The sequence below is a fragment of the Cavia porcellus genome, unplaced genomic scaffold (assembly GCF_034190915.1).
Source record: "Cavia porcellus strain 051 isolate PalLab524CR breed Dunkin Hartley unplaced genomic scaffold, mCavPor4.1 scaffold_22, whole genome shotgun sequence".
Lineage (NCBI taxonomy): Eukaryota > Metazoa > Chordata > Mammalia > Rodentia > Caviidae > Cavia > Cavia porcellus.
Window position 1 is genome coordinate 36,929,744 of NW_026947505.1, and position 19,019 is coordinate 36,948,762.

Below are 19,019 nucleotides of genomic sequence, written 5' to 3' on the forward strand. Positions count from 1 at the left end.
TATGAATGCTAGCTATAATCCTGTCTTCAAGGTCTGAAAATCTATCTTCAGTTTTGTTCAGGCTGTTTTGCCAGCTTTCAATGAAATTTTTAATTTCCTGGCTATCTCTTTGAATTTGTTTCATGTATTCTATTTATTTACTCTATTGTTCTTTCAATGTTTCCATCATTTCCCCATGCTCCTGTACTTTTTCAGTATCTATATCTTTTGTAGCTACGCTGGTCAACTCCTTCATTATGATTGTCAGTTCTTTCTTTACTTGAGAGATTATTTCTAATCTGATTTCCTCTGTTGCCTCATGGATTTGTTTCCTTATTTCACTTGCTATCTTTTCAGAAATTTCAGATGAGTAACTTCCAGTGTCCCCTATTTCACTGTCTCTTGTACTTGTTCTGGATGGGCTAGGCTATTGAGATTGCATTTTGCTTTTTTGTTTTGTCATTTTCACCTCTTGGGTTAATATTTTGGTCTTTTCAGTCTCAGTAATCTCAACTGTCCATCATGTGTATCTTAGGGTCCCACTGTGTGGCTGATGTCCATCCAGTTGCTGGGTTCTGCAGTGTAGGGGAGGGGCCAGTCACCTGAATTCCTCCTGTCAGGCCAGTTAAGTGAGTCCTATATCCTTCCTAGACTGACTGGCCTAGGAGTATTGATGTGAAGCAATGCTAGTTCATATTGCATATTGCAGCTTCAGACTGTTCTAGGTCACCAGTCCTACCTGTCTATGGTATGCATCCCAACCTGGGCCTTACTGTGTCACTGGGGGTCTTATAGACACTTTAAGATTCCTCTGGGCTTGGGAACCCTTGCTGACACTCTCACCAGCTCATCCAGGGTTTTCTGTATGGAAGAATGGCTCACTTGTGCTCTCACTAGCTTGCCAAAGTCCTCTGTGTGGGAGAAGGGTCCGATGAGGCTTCTCTGAGCCACTGAGTTCCTCTGTTTTGGGGGATACTCACTGTGTTCTTTTTGGCCTACCAAGATTCTCCAGTGGGAAGAGGTGTTTCCAAGGCTCCCACCTGCTGACTGAGATACTTCAGGTGATGGAAAAGGTGACTGATGGTTCATGAGGGTGGTGAGGACTTTCAGGTGTGGGGCAGGGATGACCAAGCCTCCCCTCAGCTGCTGAGGTCTTTTGCAAGTTTTTCTTAATGTGCAAATATTTCCAAGGATGTTGTTTACTATATCACAAAGAATTATCTTTATGTACTGGTAAAATATGGAATTCAGTTAAATTAGTCTTGTTTCTTTGAAAAAACTAGTGCACTGACTGATTACTTTTTCCTCTTTTCACTGGATGGCTGGGGGTATGTTGTCAAATTTCCAAGTGTTTGGTGGCTTGTGATCTATTTTAGTTACTTGTTTCACTCACCATCTTTCTTCTCTTATTTTTTCATGTCCTTAAATTCCTATTATTCATTTCCAATTGTATGTGTATTTTTCTTTGTCTTCATGTTCTTGTAGCTTTTAATATTTTTCCTTAGTCATAATGAGTACTTTGTCATACATATTCATTTTCTCTCAAATGCAAACTGTCCTCCATTCTCCTGGGTCTTCTACAAAAGACTTATGCCAGAGAAGTCCTGCTTCGGCTTAGCTGTCTGGAAAATTTTTAATTACTTTTCAAGATTCAGTCAGAGATGGTGGATAATTTCGTGAAGTTTCTGAAGTCATTATGGAAAACTCAATAAATCCTGTTTTTATAACTTCTGTTGTCACTCTTTCCTTCCCAACCTAAATGTCTGACTTGTCTTTACTGCATAGCAAGTGTAATGGAACAATGGATGGAGTGATTACAGTTTCTACTGGCTGTGGTTTATGCAGGACCTATTTTTCACTCACTGTGGGCTGTGTTATTTCTTTTTATTGATGGTAACCGTTGTTTTCTTTATCTCCTAGCTGCTCTACCTAGGACTGTAGTAGGAAAATTCTATATTTTATCAACATCAATGTCAACACACAGCAAAGGTGCTCAACAGCCTTATGATAAATGAAGGATTCAGTAATAGTTTTGGGTTAATTGTTTTGTATGTTCCTAACACTGTGACACAAATTACCAAAAAAGAATCTTTTAAAATTTATTGACTATAGGAAGACCAGAGAACATGGCGGACAGACAACAGCAACTACCAGAGGCTCTCTGAAAGGTTCGGCTCAGAGGCCAGAAATAATGCGGACTAGGGAGACACGAATCAGTAGAGATATGCTCTGCTGACTCAGGAACGAACTGGGCTGAGAGAATCCAACTTGGAATACAGTCCTGGCGCTAAAATAGGAACAGAAAAATCTCGGTGTGGAGGCTCGACTCCGCGCCATCGGAAATCGGTTTGGATTTCCCGCCGTGCGGCGGCCGGCTATCTCCACAGCGGCTCAGCAAGGAGAGACGCGCCGAGCTCTGGGAGCGCCGAGCTCTGGGAACGGGAGAACGGAGTCGAAAAAAAAAAAGGACGGACAGAGGTGTACACGAAAACTGACTGGTGGCGAGGTGAGTGAGAATCTGACCCCCCACCACAGTTTGACTCTAGCGGAGATCTCTCTGGGCGCCATTCCCCTCTCGGACGGGATTGGAGAAAAGTCCCTGGCCTGAGTGACGCTGCTGGCGGACTCTCTAGGCTAGACTAGCCTAACCCAGATCCCAGAGCCGGACGATGGCCCGGAGGAGCGACTGACTTCCGCGTAGGCTGCCTCCTCCGACTCCCTGGTGTGCAGCGGTGGGCGGGAACAACTAGCCAGCGCAATTTGATCAGGCTGTGGCTGACAGGCAGGGAAGCCGGGCCTCCTTTGTAAGATTGCATTTTATAAGGAACAAAAAATATGGGGAAGGGAAGCAACAAAAGAAGCTCCTCGGCCCCCAATCCTGAGAAACAGGCAATAATGGACGCCGCACCAGTATACATTAAGCACCATATTGAGAGCCTCATAGACCAATTCAGGAATGAAGTTATCAATGATCTGAAGCTAGAAGTATGCAGAATAGTTAGAGAAATGCTAAACACCACCCAGGAAAAAACAGATGGTGGAATGGAAGAACAGAAAAAGAGGGGAGAATTGCTTGATGGAGAAAACAGAGAAAGCATTGAGTATGTGAAGCAGGTTCAAAGGGACTATCAAGAAATTAAGAAGTCTATCCAAGACTGGCATAACAGCTTGAAAGAAACTAAGGACAGACTATCTGAATTGGAGGGCAGACTTGAAACATGGGAGAATGAAATGAAAAACTTCTTAAAAATAACAAAGAAACAAACAGCAATAATACAAAGACAAGAAGATGATAAGAGGAGCCACAACTTAAGGATTAAGAACATAGAAGAAGAAGTAGGGACACAAACAAGTGAATTACAAAAGCTACTCACAGAAATAATCCAGGAGAATTTTCCTAATTTAGCAAAAGGTAAAGATACTCAGCTGTATGAGGCATACAGGACCCCAGCTACCTACAACCCTAACAGAGAAACACCCAGGCATATAATAATAAAAATCCCAGAAATTCAATACAAGAACAGAATATTAAAAGCTGTAAGAGACAAGAAACAGATCACTTACAAAGGAACACCCATCAGAATTACAGCAGATTTCTCTTCACAAACCATCAAATCACGAAGAGCATGGGGGGAAATAATTCAAGCTTTGAAAGATAATAACCTCCAGCCAAGATTGAGATATCCTGCACAACTGTCCCTGGAAATTGATGGAAAAACGAGGTGCTTCCAGGATAAAGAGGAACTGGGGGAATTTGCAACCACCAATTCAACTCTACAGAAAGTATTGCAGGATATTCTAAAAAAAGAAAAATACAAAGAACCCAGAAATAGTGGCAGGGAGGCCACAACGGATGGAGCAGAGAACAAAATGAAGAAGACAAACTGACAGCTACTGACAGAAAAAGAGCTCAACAGAAATGAGACAGAGAAGATTGGATGATAGGAACAGCTATTTTTGAGAAAATGACATCTTAATAGGTAATGCTGATTCAGTACCATCTTGTTTTGAAGTCTCATCTAGCTTTTGTTCTTCTGTCTCCAATGGTCTAACCAGGTTGTATCTTATTGGATTTTGTTATGTACGTTAGTATAAGCAAAAACCTTTTAAAGACAAGGAGATTATACAGAGACCATTGTTCATTTTCTGTTAGTCAATTCCAAATACTCTATAATGCTGTCATTCTCTTAAATGGTTTTACATTGTTTTGATATACTTAATGCTACAGTATATGAAGTTGTACTCAAGGACTTCAGGGAGGGAGTCAATATGGTAACTATTTTTAAGTCGGAAATATCTGGTGGTGAAACACTATTCTGCTTAAAAGGTTATGTTTTGATCTGCCCTGTTTCGCTGTTATGCCCTCTTTTTCTTTTTCTCAATCTCCACTCCATTATATACTTTTTTATTGTTATCCATCTAATTAAAGGGAAAAATATAGCAGGATATAATATAGTAACCCACTTTGACTTTCTATTTTCTCGATTTGAAGCCCTGTATTACTCTCACCATCTTGTTTTTGACTGAGGTTCCTCTATTCTGCTTTGCTGAATAGTATCAGGTTCGAAAGTTTAGGCATCAGCTGAGAAGATAATGAGATTCATTATAACGCCCATTCTCGTTGACTTCTATCTACTTTTGAAGACCTACAATATCTCCAATGTTTTGGTTTTGTCGGTTTTATCCTTTACGGTTTTGTTCAATAGTATTACAACTAATGATATAGGCAATTCTATTAGAAATAGCGGGAGGCATTAGGGTAACCATTGTTGATCACCTTGTATTATGTTTTTATATTATCTATTATATCCACCCTTTTGACTTGACCGATTCTGTTCTGTTATGTCACATTTGGTTTTACTCTCTTCCAAAAAAGCAATAAGAACAGTGGGAGCAATGAAACCCAAAATGTGTAATAGTCACTGTACAAAAGAGAGGAAAAGAAAATGCTCTAAACTATATAACTGCATGTATATTTAAATGTATAAGACAGAAAATGATATCACAGAGTTCTAATGGATCATTGAACAGAACTGTTTGCAGTATCATTGCTGGAATGTCCACTCTACAAACTTTAATTCTGTGACTTGAACAATTATTTCTAAGATGGCAATATGTAATCTATTAACTAGTGATTTCCTACTGCGCATTTTTTTCTTCTGTAAATCTGTATAACTTGTACCCTTCACTGTTTTTTTTTTCTTTTCTTTTCTCCTTAAATAAAAATTAAAAAAAAAAAAAAAAATAAAATAAAATAAAATTTATTGACTATAGTAAAAATTCATAATTACTTTCAGTGAGAAGTTTCCTGGTTTCTGGTTACTAACTGGAAAGCCAGTGTATATGCTTACAATGCAGTAAGTTACTTATAGCTGGGAGTTTCCTCAGTGCTTTGGCAGCGAGTTCTGATCTCTTTACATGTGCAAAAGCCAAAACTGTAGACTGTGTAATATTTGTTACACTAGTTATGTTTATATGGTATTGAAATAATATTATTCCTAGGTTACAGTCTACAGACTGAGACCATTTATGTCCCCATTATATTCTTTATATCCTTGCCTAGTTTTTCATAAAAACTGATTTTGCAATGCTGGAGGAGAAGAAATCCAGGGAATTGTAGATATTTACAAAATTTATTTCAGCTGTAGAAGTTTAGTTCAGAAAAAATCTGTGGAACAAATCACTTGTTGGTTGACATTCATACACCTAAGCATTTATGATTTTAATGAGGGTCCTTTTCACAAAACTCATCATAGTACCACATGAATACTAATGAGACATTACTGTAGAATTTATAGCCTGAGATTGTTTTCTAAGAAGAGAGGTAAAACCTAAGTATTGACTTGTTTTAAATAATGGCTACATTAGTTAGCTTTTCTATTGTTGAGACACAATATCTAATACCCCAAACTTAAAAAAAGAAAAGTTTCAGCTTATGGTTCTGGAGGATTCAGTCCTTGATCAGCTGGTTCCAATACAAGAATATCACAGGGGAAGGATGTAGTGGAGTTAGGCTGTGCAGTTTGTGGTAGATGAGAAACAGAGCAGGGGGACAGTTATAGGAAGGAAATGTGAAGGATCATATATAATACCCACGACCATCCCTGCAGACACAGAAGCATGCTCTACTAATCTGCTAGATGGTTTTTAATAGGTCATAATTATGTTTGCTGAAATTTTTGGTTTGTGTCAAAATCCTGGAATTTTTAGTGTAGGAAATTTTTCTAGAAGATTATGAAAATAGTCATTTTTAAATAATTAGTGATGCTTTGGAAATGTTAAGCATAACTAAGGGCCCAAACGAATGATGAATATTGGGAAGTAGGAACAAACTGTCCAAAGGGGAAGAAGCTCAAGGGAAGGTGCAGAGAGAAAGTAAGGAAGAGAAAGAAAAAAGAGAATAGAAGAAAAAAATGAAAGCATTTATAAATGAGGATGGAAAGAGGGGTTGAAGGGAGGGGAGTAAAATAGAAAACAAAACAATCAAGATACATTATGCATGGGTAAAAAATGTATCAATAAAATTAAGTTAGAAAGTTGGAGTTCAGGAGGTGAAGGCAAATCTGGTATTAAAAGATTTTTGTTAATGGCTTTACAAGGCTTCCGAGGAGTAGAATTCAACTTTCCATTTTGTATGAATTTTATTTTGTGTTTACTGAAGAATTCTAATCTTATATCATTATGTGCACATTAAAAGGAAACAACTGGGAAAATTTTTAAGAGTATACAAAAAACTAAATTAAGAAAGGGGGGCTGCTGAAGATGTAGTTTAAGAGCTGGGTGTAAGCCCCACTGGTGAAAAAATTACCATGTACCATGCCAGACAAAAGTATCTAGACGAAACCAAAGCATGAAAGCCAGCAAACAAAAGCCTTGCTATGCTTTGTAGAGCAGGAAATGGAAAGTAATACATTCACTATAGGAAAACAGACAACTTCTTACCTTAACAGGATTCTTCTAAGACTGTTTTCTCTTTAACACTTACCCCATTACTTTATTAATCATAAACTATGAGCTGTTTATATGTTCAGGCATAATGCTTTCTTCTGATTCCCAGATTGTCAACTGTGTGATCTGAGCAATGTCAAATAAAAATGAGAGGAGAAGAGAAATTGGTTCTTAGAAAATATACTTTTATCTTTATTGTGACATGCTTTTTTAAACTTTATATTTCAGTAAGTCACTTTGGCTTCAAATTTTAGCAGTAAGCAAAGCAAGCAAAAATAAGAACTTTGCACACATTTCTTTGATGAAATACTTTCAATATTTATCATTTTGTCTTTATCATTTATAGGGCATTGTGTCTTTTTAAAATTTTATTTTGAAAGTAGTAAAATACAATAGAACAAGACAGAATAAAGCCAACTAAAATCATACAGTGAAATTGGTACAGAACTTCACAGCAGGTTACCGGGATAACAGTAATAGGTATCACAATATATTTCGATATCTTTACAATAGTTGTTCTTTCAATCACGTATATCAAAATAAAATGAAATATAGACCATTATAGAACTTATCAAAAAAGAATAGTGATTAGAGCAGTACCATTAATCAGAATGGAGCAAAACAGTAATAAAAAATATTTGCCTTCAAAGAGATGGTAGAAGGAAATCCCCTTATTTGTTATAGTCAACCTCCCAAGAGATGCTCAGATTTCTGGTTCTCATTTGCTAATGGGGCAGATAGGAGAAAGGGAGTTAGGGGAAGTAGGATGTTTGACTCTAGGCCGTGCACCAGTAGGTTCACTATTGCTTAGCAGAGAGGCAGGCTGGTTGCTTGGTTTCCCAGCTTTGTAAGTTCCAACATGGTGTGGATCTCAGGAGACACTGGTGGTTCTCACCCTGGAAGGGCCGCGTACTGCCACACTGCCACTGCTTACCAGGGAAGTGAGCTTCTTACTTGGTTTCCCAGCGTCCTAAGTTCCAGCATGGTGTGGATCTCAGGAGTTGGTGGTTCTCCCCCTGGAAGGGCCCTAGGCATTGTGTCTTTCAGTGAGATAAATTGTTCTAGCTAAACTGATCTTAAGCAATTCTCATTCAATCCAAGGATGTTGTTTAAAAATGTCTTTTGAAAATTGTACAGGACAAGCACTCTTTTATAAAACCAAGGCCATGAAAGACAAACACAGACGGAGATGTCCAGATTGAAGAAAGATGAAGAGACAAATACACCAGCTACAGCCATAGAGCTGGATTGGAGCTTGGTAGGGATCCCTTCTCTTGTTTGTTTTTTCTGAAAAACTTGAGGCATTTAGGAACATTTGAGAGGATCTAAAGGTTAGACTCAAGGGCTGCGTGAGGTGAAGTCCCCATTCTAATTGTTGCCCTGTGGACGCAGGAAAGTGCACAGTTCTCTTAGGTGATACACACCAATGTGTCTGTGGGTGAAATTTGTTGCATCTGCAGCCTCCTGCCTATAACATGCAGGGAGGATTTTAAGGATGAACACTGTCAAAGACGCAAGAAGACTCAAATGTACTAGCTTACAATTTGGGAGTGCTACGCAATCAATGGCACAGAAGAGATTGAAAAATTATAAACATAAATTTTGTATAATTCTACAATTAAAAACTAGGAAATTAGGTCACATTATTAAGGCAGATTCACAAGAGTGAAAAATTCTACCCAACTGTACACTTTATTAGTCATTCTGAAGGCACTGGTAATTGCAGAACCCTGGAAGCATGGAGATGAATATCACTGCCTTGACTCCCAAGATCTTGCTTAGATGAATTTGGTGTACACTACTCTAGACCTTTGCAGGTCCTGCTTTCCCAAAGGAGTCATTTCAATCATGAAATAATCCATTTAATACCCAAAGAATAGCATAATTGACATTGGCAATTTCAGGGGGCTCATGTACAGTATAAATCTATAAATTATGTGTTTATTTGTAGTAAGCAAGCAGGTAGAGCCTGTTAATAGTATTCTACAGATGAGGACTATCAATGATCTTACTACTGGTAAACATCATGAGGCGTTTCTTTTGCATGTATACCCACAATCTTTTTCTTTCACATGCTCTGGCCTTCCAAGACAGACTATGTTGCTGCAGCAGCTAACACTTTTCTTCCTAAAACCTACAAAGTCCTTAGTTTGTCTACGAGTATCTTCTTGATACTTATATACTTTCTTGATACTGACGTTATTAGCACTGATTTTTTTATTCAAAAGGGTTCTACATTGGCAAATAAATTACTTGTTAATTGTAACTGTAATAATGACAAAAATAAATAAATGACACCAGGCCTAGGTAGTCTTGTGCAAATTATTTCAAACATATAAGGCAAATTATTGTGAGGTGTATAAAAGTTCAGAGAGTCCGAGATATGATGGAAAGCCTTCTAATGGTTTGCTTTATATAAAAAGAATAGCCTTGACTCCATGATAGGACAATATTACACAAATAAAAGTTACTATAGATCTACATTTATTGGTTCTTATAGAACAGCTGGATATAGAGAATGATTGATCAAATAAAAGAATCTGTCTTGGCTTTGTGATTTGCTGCCAATTTCTTGTGTGGGCCTCATCCTATAGCAGATGACCCTCATGTATATACCAGTTTCCTAATGCGTACAAGTAAGAGAAATATTTATCCCAAAATATGCCACCATCCACCTCAATGTTGCCATTTGTATTAATAATGTAACTCCACTTTGAATCTTCTTAAGATCATAATAAACATCTCATAGGCAGTAAGGGCAAAGCCCAGGACACTCTGAAATATTTTCACAAGATGTTTCAATAGCAGTAATTCTCACTGAGCATACAGAATTTCTGAGCTTCTCAAGAACTCTAAAAACATGTCTGTTTCTACATTTCACTATATTGTGTGTCTCTATTACATCCCACACTGCCATTTATTGTGAAAATTTCTGAAGAAAGTGATCTGCCTATTGGATCGTGAGTCCCCCAGGGAAGGAAACTGTTTTTTTTTTTTTTTTTTTTTTTTTTTTTTATTGGTACCGGGGATTGAACTCACGACCACCTGCTTGCAAGGCAGGTGCTTATGCCGCTGAGCTAAATCCCCAGCCCCAGGAAACTGTTTTTGTCTCCTCAAATGTTCTTTTTTATTTTATAGAAAAAAGAAAAGCAAAATTTGATAACAAAATATTAGTAGATTAACAATAGTTAATATATTGCATATTTTCATCTTCAAAATAGTTACTCAGAGTATGATATGGACATAAAATTTTCTCCAATCAATGTTAGCACACATCTTTCAATGAACTAAGAGACACTAATAGTATAATCAATCTGAATTTTTCTCCCTTTCCCTTCCTTTCTTTTTCCTTTCCCCCACTGTAATTCATTTTTCCTTTAAACAATTTCTTCCTATTTCATAATATCTATTATACATATTAGACCTAATTTATTTTCAATTTCTCACGTCATGAAGAAAATATAATGTTTACACATGTGAGTGTGATATATTTCAGTTATGAGTGTGGTCTCAAGTTGCACCCATTTACCTATAAAAGCCTGAAGTTTATCTTTCTTGTGTGCTGTGTAGTACTTCATTGTATAAAAACACCGTATCTTTTTATCCATTCCTCAGTTCATGGGCATCCCCAAATGATTTCCACACACAGGCAGCAAATACATGTTTGTACAATGAATCTATCATCTGTTCTAATCTCTTTAAACCCTGGTATTGAAAAATTTTCCCTTTATTTGACTCCTACTTCACATATATGAAGCATAGATAATAAATCTTGATAAGAGTTCTTATAAGTCCAAGTGTGCTCTGCCTAAATACAAAAACAGTTTTCCAGAAAAAATGTTCCTTACTGAGTGAGAGAGAGCTGTTAGGAAACTTATCAGGTTGAGAAATGGATGCACGTGATTAATAGCTTTGTAGAAGGTCTTTACTGAATATTTCTCATGTTTTGGCATATGACTAAATTTAAATTGAGAACAACCAAGGTCTAACATGACTACTGGCCACTCACACCACAAATATGAGTTGTAGTCCACATCTAGCAGGTCCGAATAGGTCTGGAGTCCCCTTGCTTCTGGTCACAACTGTGCCTGGCCTCATATTTCTGCTTACTCTCCTGTCCCTGTTACTAACTGCCTTTCTGTCTCTAGGCACTGCCTTGGTGTTTCCTAGGAGGGTCCCTTCCCTGTGCCTGTCTCTCTTCTGTCAAGGTCTTAGACTGACTCCAGTTCCCATTTCCCAAAAAGAGACATCAGCTACAGCTTCAAGTACCACACTACTCTAGGCCCTGTAGTAAATGCTTACCTTTAAATGAGGCCCCAATCCTTGGTCTGGTCCACTGGGGCAAGTTGATGTTCTTATAGTGTGAACGATTGCATAGAGAAACAGCTTTCAGAGTTGGTTTATAACATTGTTATCATCAGTGAGAGGAAGTGGGTTACCATCTCTGCAACCTGGCACCTGGTGGACTGCTGTAACGATGGCTACAGTTCACTTCTGCTCATATACAAGGGCTGATCAAAACACATGGGATCAATTTAAATAAAAAACTTATTACAGTGAAAGAGACATTGCCATTAGTCTTGCTCAAAGTACTCCCCCTCATTTCCAGTACATCTGTCTCAGTGTTCTTGCCGCTTTCTGAAGCACTTCTAGAAATTCTCTTTGTGTCTTTACAAGGTGTGATAAAAACACATTGAATGCTGCTGTCTAGTGCCACCCAATGGAAAGGCAGGCTCATAAAAACAATATGGCATGTCCTCATCCTCTTCATTCACTAGATCTGGAATCAGCCCATTTCTGGCTCTTCTCCAAAGTCAAAATGACCACAATAGGTAAAAGTTTTGAACTGATTCAGGATATCAAGGCAACCATGACAGAGAAACAAGACACTCATGAAAGAGGACTACTTCAGAAAGTGGCAAGAATAACAGGATAAGTGTCCAAACTGAAGGGGAATATTTTGAGGGGGACTAATGGAAATATATATTTTCTGTAATAATAAAAAGTAAACATGCATAGTGAATCACACTTCATACATCATTAGCAAACAGACTGTAAGGAAGATATACAATTGGGTTTTTTGATCTTGATTCTCCATGTGCTCAAGTATAAGTTATGATCCCAATAGTTCCTCCTGGTCAAGATCAGTCCAGTGACCTATTGGATGAGGTCAGGGAGCCACTGTCCTTATCTCTTATCAGGTGAAGAATTTCAGAACTAGCACCTGATCCACATGGCTCAGGTGACCAGATATACCAAATCTACACTTTGACCAAGCAAAGTCAACTGAACCTACAAAACTTTCTTATCAAATTGCATTTCTTGAATACTATTTATTACAGTAAGCAAACTTTGTTAATTGAAGACATTTCTGTGACATATTTATGTAGCAGTGTTTCCATATCTCGTTATAGCCACCTCTGAAGTATAGATTTCTGGTGAGCTAGTCACTAAGTATCTTTAGGCATTAGGTTAAAATTGGCTTTTGTGCAAATATGCTTACCACTCTTTATTACTGTGTATTTTAAAATTGGCTATGCATGGTGGTCTGAATGTCAGGTCATGTTTAGCTGCTTCTAGCATCATTGAGGGGTGAAAAAAAGGAAAAGAGCTGAAAGGAAAGAATATATTATGGTTTGTGTCCAGATGTCCCCCCCAAGCCTTATGTAGTCATAGAGACTTTTCTGGAGGTGGCTGAATCTAGAATGTGTGATGCTGGGATCAAGAGTGCATGATTAGTTCACTGATTGGATTAGCACTGGCCTATTACCAGCAGCCTAGTTAGAGTAAAAAAGGGGCAGAAAGATGTTGTTAAGGTTGGTTGTTGCCTTTGCCGTCTTCCGCCACCATGAACAGTTGCCCCTCTGCCATGTGCCAGCCTGCCTTGGAGCCATCCAATTATGGACTAAAACCTCTTCAAACTGTGAGCTAAGTAAGCCTTCCCCCCTTTAACTGTGAGTATTAGGTTACTTCATATCAGCAACAAGTGAAAAGTAATTAAGACAGGAAAAGAAAGGAAAGAAGAAGGGAGGAGAGAAGAGGAAGGAAAGGAAAGAAAAGAAAAAGAAAGAAGGAAAAGAAAAGAAAGGTGAGGTAAGGCAAAGAAAGGGCAAGAGAAGAAAAGGGTAAAAGGCACTTTAAGAGTTTCTTTATGTACCAATCCTTTCCAAAGAGGAAATGAAATGAGCAAGAAATGGTTGATTACTGAACTCAGTGGGACTTAATCTGAACATGAACAAATGTACTAATAGTTCAGGAGAGCACTGGCCTGGGATCAAGTGATTCATAAATCTACCTTCTCCTTTGTCATTTTTGAAAATAGAAACATGACTAATATGCTCTGTTTTTTTTGACTTTTAGAGTTCCTCAAGTAATACAGACTTTCCATCTATTTTTATACAGAGGTATTTTCCACACTCTTAGAAAGAGTTGGGTTAGAAAAAGAGCCTCAAATTCACTTACAGCAACAATTTTAGGAGTCCTTTCTCTATGTTAAAACTTGCTTTCATTTACCTCTTTCTTCCTCGGTTTACAAGAGGACAGTACTGGCACCCATTACTTATGATATAAGAAGCCCTAAGTACACAAGTGGGCAGCTGAGTGTGCAGGGATGGCCAGATCCTTTGCCCCTGGGTTTTCTCTCCTTTGTTGGCACTTGATGAATATCTGCAGCTCAGAGCAGTCAGAAAGAGAGCCCAAGGAATCTCTAGGCCAACAGGAGGCCCATAAACTGAGGAGCATCATTATAGAGCAGCTTTTTCCTCTAAAATGAAATTATTCTAGTACAGAAAAAACAAACAAACAAAACAAATCCAGAGGACTAAAATGTTAACTACACAGTGATATATATTTAAAAGGAGAGGTGTTCTCAATTTAAGTTAAGGGACTTTCTACTCCAGTGACCAGGAGCTGGTCCCACTGCTATGCACATGGACTGTCGAGCCTCCATTGCCTGTGGATTTGCACTCCCAGAGATGAAGACACCAGTAAGCAAGAGCCTTGGGCAGATCTTGGGAATCTGTACTACTTGAACAATCTGGGAGTCCAGGGGAAAACGCTTTCCCCTCGCCAAGGTGGAATACTGTAGAATTTATTGGGACATTTCTTTCCCATGGCCTAGGCAATGGTGACATTACTGTTACAATGCTTTATTTTTGATTCTTCAATTTAGGGTGATAAAGGACAAGGCAGATTGGTTATAAAAAGTGGTTACTACATAGAGAGGAGGTAGACAGGCTTTCCCAGGGGTTTCCAGCCAGGAAAGAGACCAATGATGACAGATGCCTGAATTTGGTAAGTTCAAGCGAAAAAAAATGTCTCCTATTCAGGCAGTATGACTCATGGAACCAGAAAGAAGGAGGTAGAAAGCAAGAAGAATTTGAAGAAAGAACAATAGAATACTAAAAACAAATTGTGCCAGCAAAAGTGTTTCATTTATTCCTTTAATACAAATCTTTGAAACTATTTTAGCCATGTATTTAATCAGCATGCACTACATATATGTAAATATAACCTTGAAAAATATGTCTTTTTCTCAACAAAACTCCAAGCCTCAAAGTTTAATTGATGTTCTACCAACCTTCTAGAAACAATTAATTATGACTAAATTCCAGTATTTTTTCCAGAATATAAAAAGATCCCAAGATGACTTGCCATCCTATACTACATGAGCACTAAGAAAATTACATGCATAAATTCATTTTGAAGATGGATGTCAATATCCATGTGAATAAAACTTAGCTAACAAAAATCCTACAGTATTCTAAAAAGACAGTAATTAAATATGATTTATTTATAAATGAAGGACAGTATAATATGTGAAAATATTTCAATGGATTCTTTGCATAAACTAAAAATAAAATATAAAATGCATGATTATGTGAATAGATGCAGAAAATGTTCCTGACAAACTCAACATTTATTTATAGTAAAAATTGTTAACAAACTAGAAATAGAAAGGAACATCTTCAACTTGTTAAAGTTATAGGCCCTAGAAGTCACAGTGCACATTAAAATTACTGAAGGCATTTAAACATTTTCTCTAAAATTTTGAGCAAGGTAATGATATTTCCTATCAGTCTCATTATTTAACATTTGTATATACGCTCCTGACTGATGCTGTAAAGAAAGAAAACAACATAGGTGATATTAAAAAAAGGAAGACGTGTAAAGAAGTAGATAAAGCTGTTAAATATGATTTACTCATGGAAAATATAATTATCTATGTCCCAAAATCCAACTGTTAGAACTAGGAAAATAGATTACAACATTTTCAGATATAAGCACAATTTGAAAATTCATGGAATCTTCTACAATCACAATACTAACCAGAAAACATAATAAAAATACTATTCCAGATAGCAGTCAGCACTCCAGAGAATTTAAGAATTTATCTAATCATTGATTCATAGGAACTTCATATAAATTATTTAAGAATTATGATTGTCATATATAATGATTTAGAAATAATCCTATGTTATTACATAGGGTTTATTCGTAACATAAAGATGCTAGATTTTGCACATTTAATTATAAATTTAGGACAATTTTGGTAAAAATTCCAGGTGAATTTTCATAGAGGATTGCAAAAGTGTCACCATAAAGTTTATACAAAAATGTAAAGGTCCACACAAAAATAAGTAAAGCTTGGAAAATATACATAAATCGATGAGATCTATCGTAGCAAATATGAAGACACACTCTAATGTTAAAGTTCATAAAGAATGCATATTTTCCCAATAACAGATTCATAATTCAGTAGAAAAATAAAGTTTGTTAAGAGATGGATCCATATTTGAGCATTTAGTGCATAATCAAGATGGAGGCACAAAACAATACAAAAAGCAGGTTATTTGATAGGTGGTGTTTGGAAAATTGGCTCACAATATGGAAGAAAACACATCAGAGTCCTTACCTCATGCTATTTTCAGAGGTAGATGGCAACTGAATAAAGACATAAATGTTAAATTTTAAAGATAATATATGATATATAATATATAATATCATTAATATAGGAGATTATCTTTGTGACATAAGGCAGGGGACAAAATTATTAAACAAACCTCAAAAACCCAAGCTGCTAGGTAACAAATTAAAAGAATTTACTTCATTTAAAGGGCATTAGAGATAAAGATGATAGATGTGTAGCTCTTGGTAATATTTAAAAATCATTCATAGCTACCATAGGTAGTATTTCTTGCAGTTGACTAAGGCAGGGTTAGGAATCTGAATAAAGACTACACAAAGACATTTATAGGCAGTTTTCAGAAGAAGAAACCCTCAAGTTTGGCAAGCATGTGAAAAAAATATAAGCCCATTTGTTATTGGAAAAGTGCAACAAAACGAAGCAATAATCATCCCTGGGCATTTTTGGGAAGGTGGTTCTAGGCCTCCCCTTTAGCAATATGGTCTAAAAAGTTTTTATGCCATATTGTTTGGGGAATAATGTCAATGAAAAGTCTGTACATGGTCTGTACAGATTCAGGTATTTTTCAATTTTCTAAATATCCAATATCCTCTCTTTTCTATACGCAGTTGATTCAATCTGTGGATACAGAACTTATAAATACAGAAGGATGATTTTGCTTTCTTCTGCCGACTGCAAACTGGTCTGCTTTGCAAAGCCACCCTGCCCTAGAAGCCGATTATGGTACGAAACCTCTAAAAACTGAGAGTAAATAACCATTTCCTTCCTTAACTTTGGGCATCAGATATTTTGCCTCAACAAGGAGAAAAGTAACTAAGACATATATCTACAAAGATTCTTCACAGAAACATCAGATCAGTGTTTGATTAGTCAGCAAGTACTGTAGGTATCTAAGCAAAAATTACCATCACACTATGTAAACATCATTTAGAGTACTAACTAGTTACATTGCTTGTATTGGTTACTGTTATGCTATTTGCCAACAATTATAGAATTATTCCAGAGAGTTCCTCTCAGTTGATTGCAGGAGCTGGCAAGTCCAAAATTGGTAGTATGCACCACTCAGCCAGAAATTCAGGCACAATTTCAATCTGAAGGCAGAATTCCTTCTTCTAGCTGAAACTCAGCTTTTGGGGTTATTTTTGTTTTCTTTTGCTTGTTTGTAGGTTTTTTGCTTTTTATACCTTCAACAACTGAATGCATCAGGGCCACCCACTTTATCAAGGCTAATCTCTTTGACTTTAAGTGGAATGATTGTAGAAGTAGATCTTCACAGTGGGATGACTATAGAAGTTAAATACATTGCTATGATTTGTGTCTAGATGCTCCCCCAAAGCCTCATGCAGTCCATAGGGATTCTTTCAGAGGTGGTGGAACTAGAGTGTGTGAAGTTGGGATTAAGGGTATGATCAGTTGATTAATGGCTTCGCACTGCCCTAATCCCAGAAGCTTACATAAAGCATGAAAGGGGCAGGAAGAAGCCATTAAGACTTGGTTGTTGCTGGGGGTTTAGCTCAGCACTATAAGTGCCTGCTTGGCAAGCGCAAAGTTGTGAGTTTGATCCCTGGCGCGCGCGCAAGCACACACACACACACACACACACACACACACACACACACACACACAAAGACTTGGTTGTTGATTTTGCTTTCTTCTGCCCACTGCAAACTGGTTTGCTTTGCAAAGCCACCCTGCCCTAGAAGCAGCCGATTATGGTATGAAACCTCTATAAACTGGGAGTAAATAACCATTTCCTTCCTTAACTTTGGGCATCAGATATTTTGCTTCACAAAAGTAACTAAGACATATATCTACAAAATATCTTCACAGAAACATCAGATCAGTGTTTGATTAAGTCAGCAAGTACTGTAGCTATCTAAGCACAAAAATTACCATCACACTATGTAAACATTATTTAGAGTACTAACTAGTTACATTGCTTGTATTGTTTACTGTTATGCTATTTGCCAACAATTATAGAATTATTCCAGAGAGTTCCTCTCAGTTTTGCATCCACAGCTAGATATCACTCCTAGACCCATACTGAATGTATGAAATTGCAAGACAGGAGAAGGATGTGGAAAATAGAGATGAAAGGGAATGCATAAATAAGAAATTAAATAAACCAAGGGCTTTGTGTGGGCAGTGCCGATATAGTGCCAAGAATTAAGGCTGTTGTTTTTGTGGGGGGTTCTTAACTTTGTATACTTGATGCCCTAAACATAAACTTAAAAAAATCCTGGGGGTGATTCCTAGGTATTTACTTAGAAGAAATGCAGATCAGTGACCTGAGGATATTGTGATCCAGTGGCATTGACACTGGAAACAAAACTTTTCTCTTTTTACTACAGTAAAATCTTCAGCATTTGAAGACAGTTATGTCTCCCTTTTGGTTCCTTAAGCTGAAAGTCACCAGTTACTTTAGCTGAATAAACAATATTTTAACTCTGCTCCCTTCCCCTGGTACCAGGCTGTTAATAAGTGGCTCTGACTGTGTTTTCCAATATCCCTCTGTAATGTGCCTGCAGACCTCACTGTGGTTCTGGGTGGAAGAGAGTCAAGCTTCATCTCTTTTTAATATGGAACTTCTTCTAAGGTGCCCAATTTGGGTTTTTGGTCAGGGAATTACACTATAGGTTACCTAAGAATTTCAAAATTTTTAAACCTTAGAATACTTTAATCAAAAACTACTGTTAAGCAGTGCTACTCTAATGAAGAATTCAAATGTGACACTTAATACAATCCGTACCAAGTTTTATTGTGTTGGACATAGATCATCATCACGTATTACTGAATTTGGGGGGCTTTTTGCTTGCTTTTTAACCCAACCTGCATATTTACTGTCCCTTACAGCTTCCTATCTTGAATAAACATGACAAGCAGAAAGATTTCTTTCAGGACTTGTTCTTCAGATTGTACTCAAAGCTCTGTAGTATCCTGAGTGGAAGCTCCTTCTATAAGGTACTATTCCTTCTGTTACTTTACTGAACTTGTGATCCAAGTAACCTTGACCCCACAATTATTCCACCTATGTGGAAAGAGTTTCCTTCTATAAATAAGGATTGTAAATTTAAGAGTATCAAATATGTCAAAAGGTGAATTTCATGATTGTTAATGTGAATTTTATTATTCTTTTGTACAACTTTTCTTTCTATAGGAGGGTATG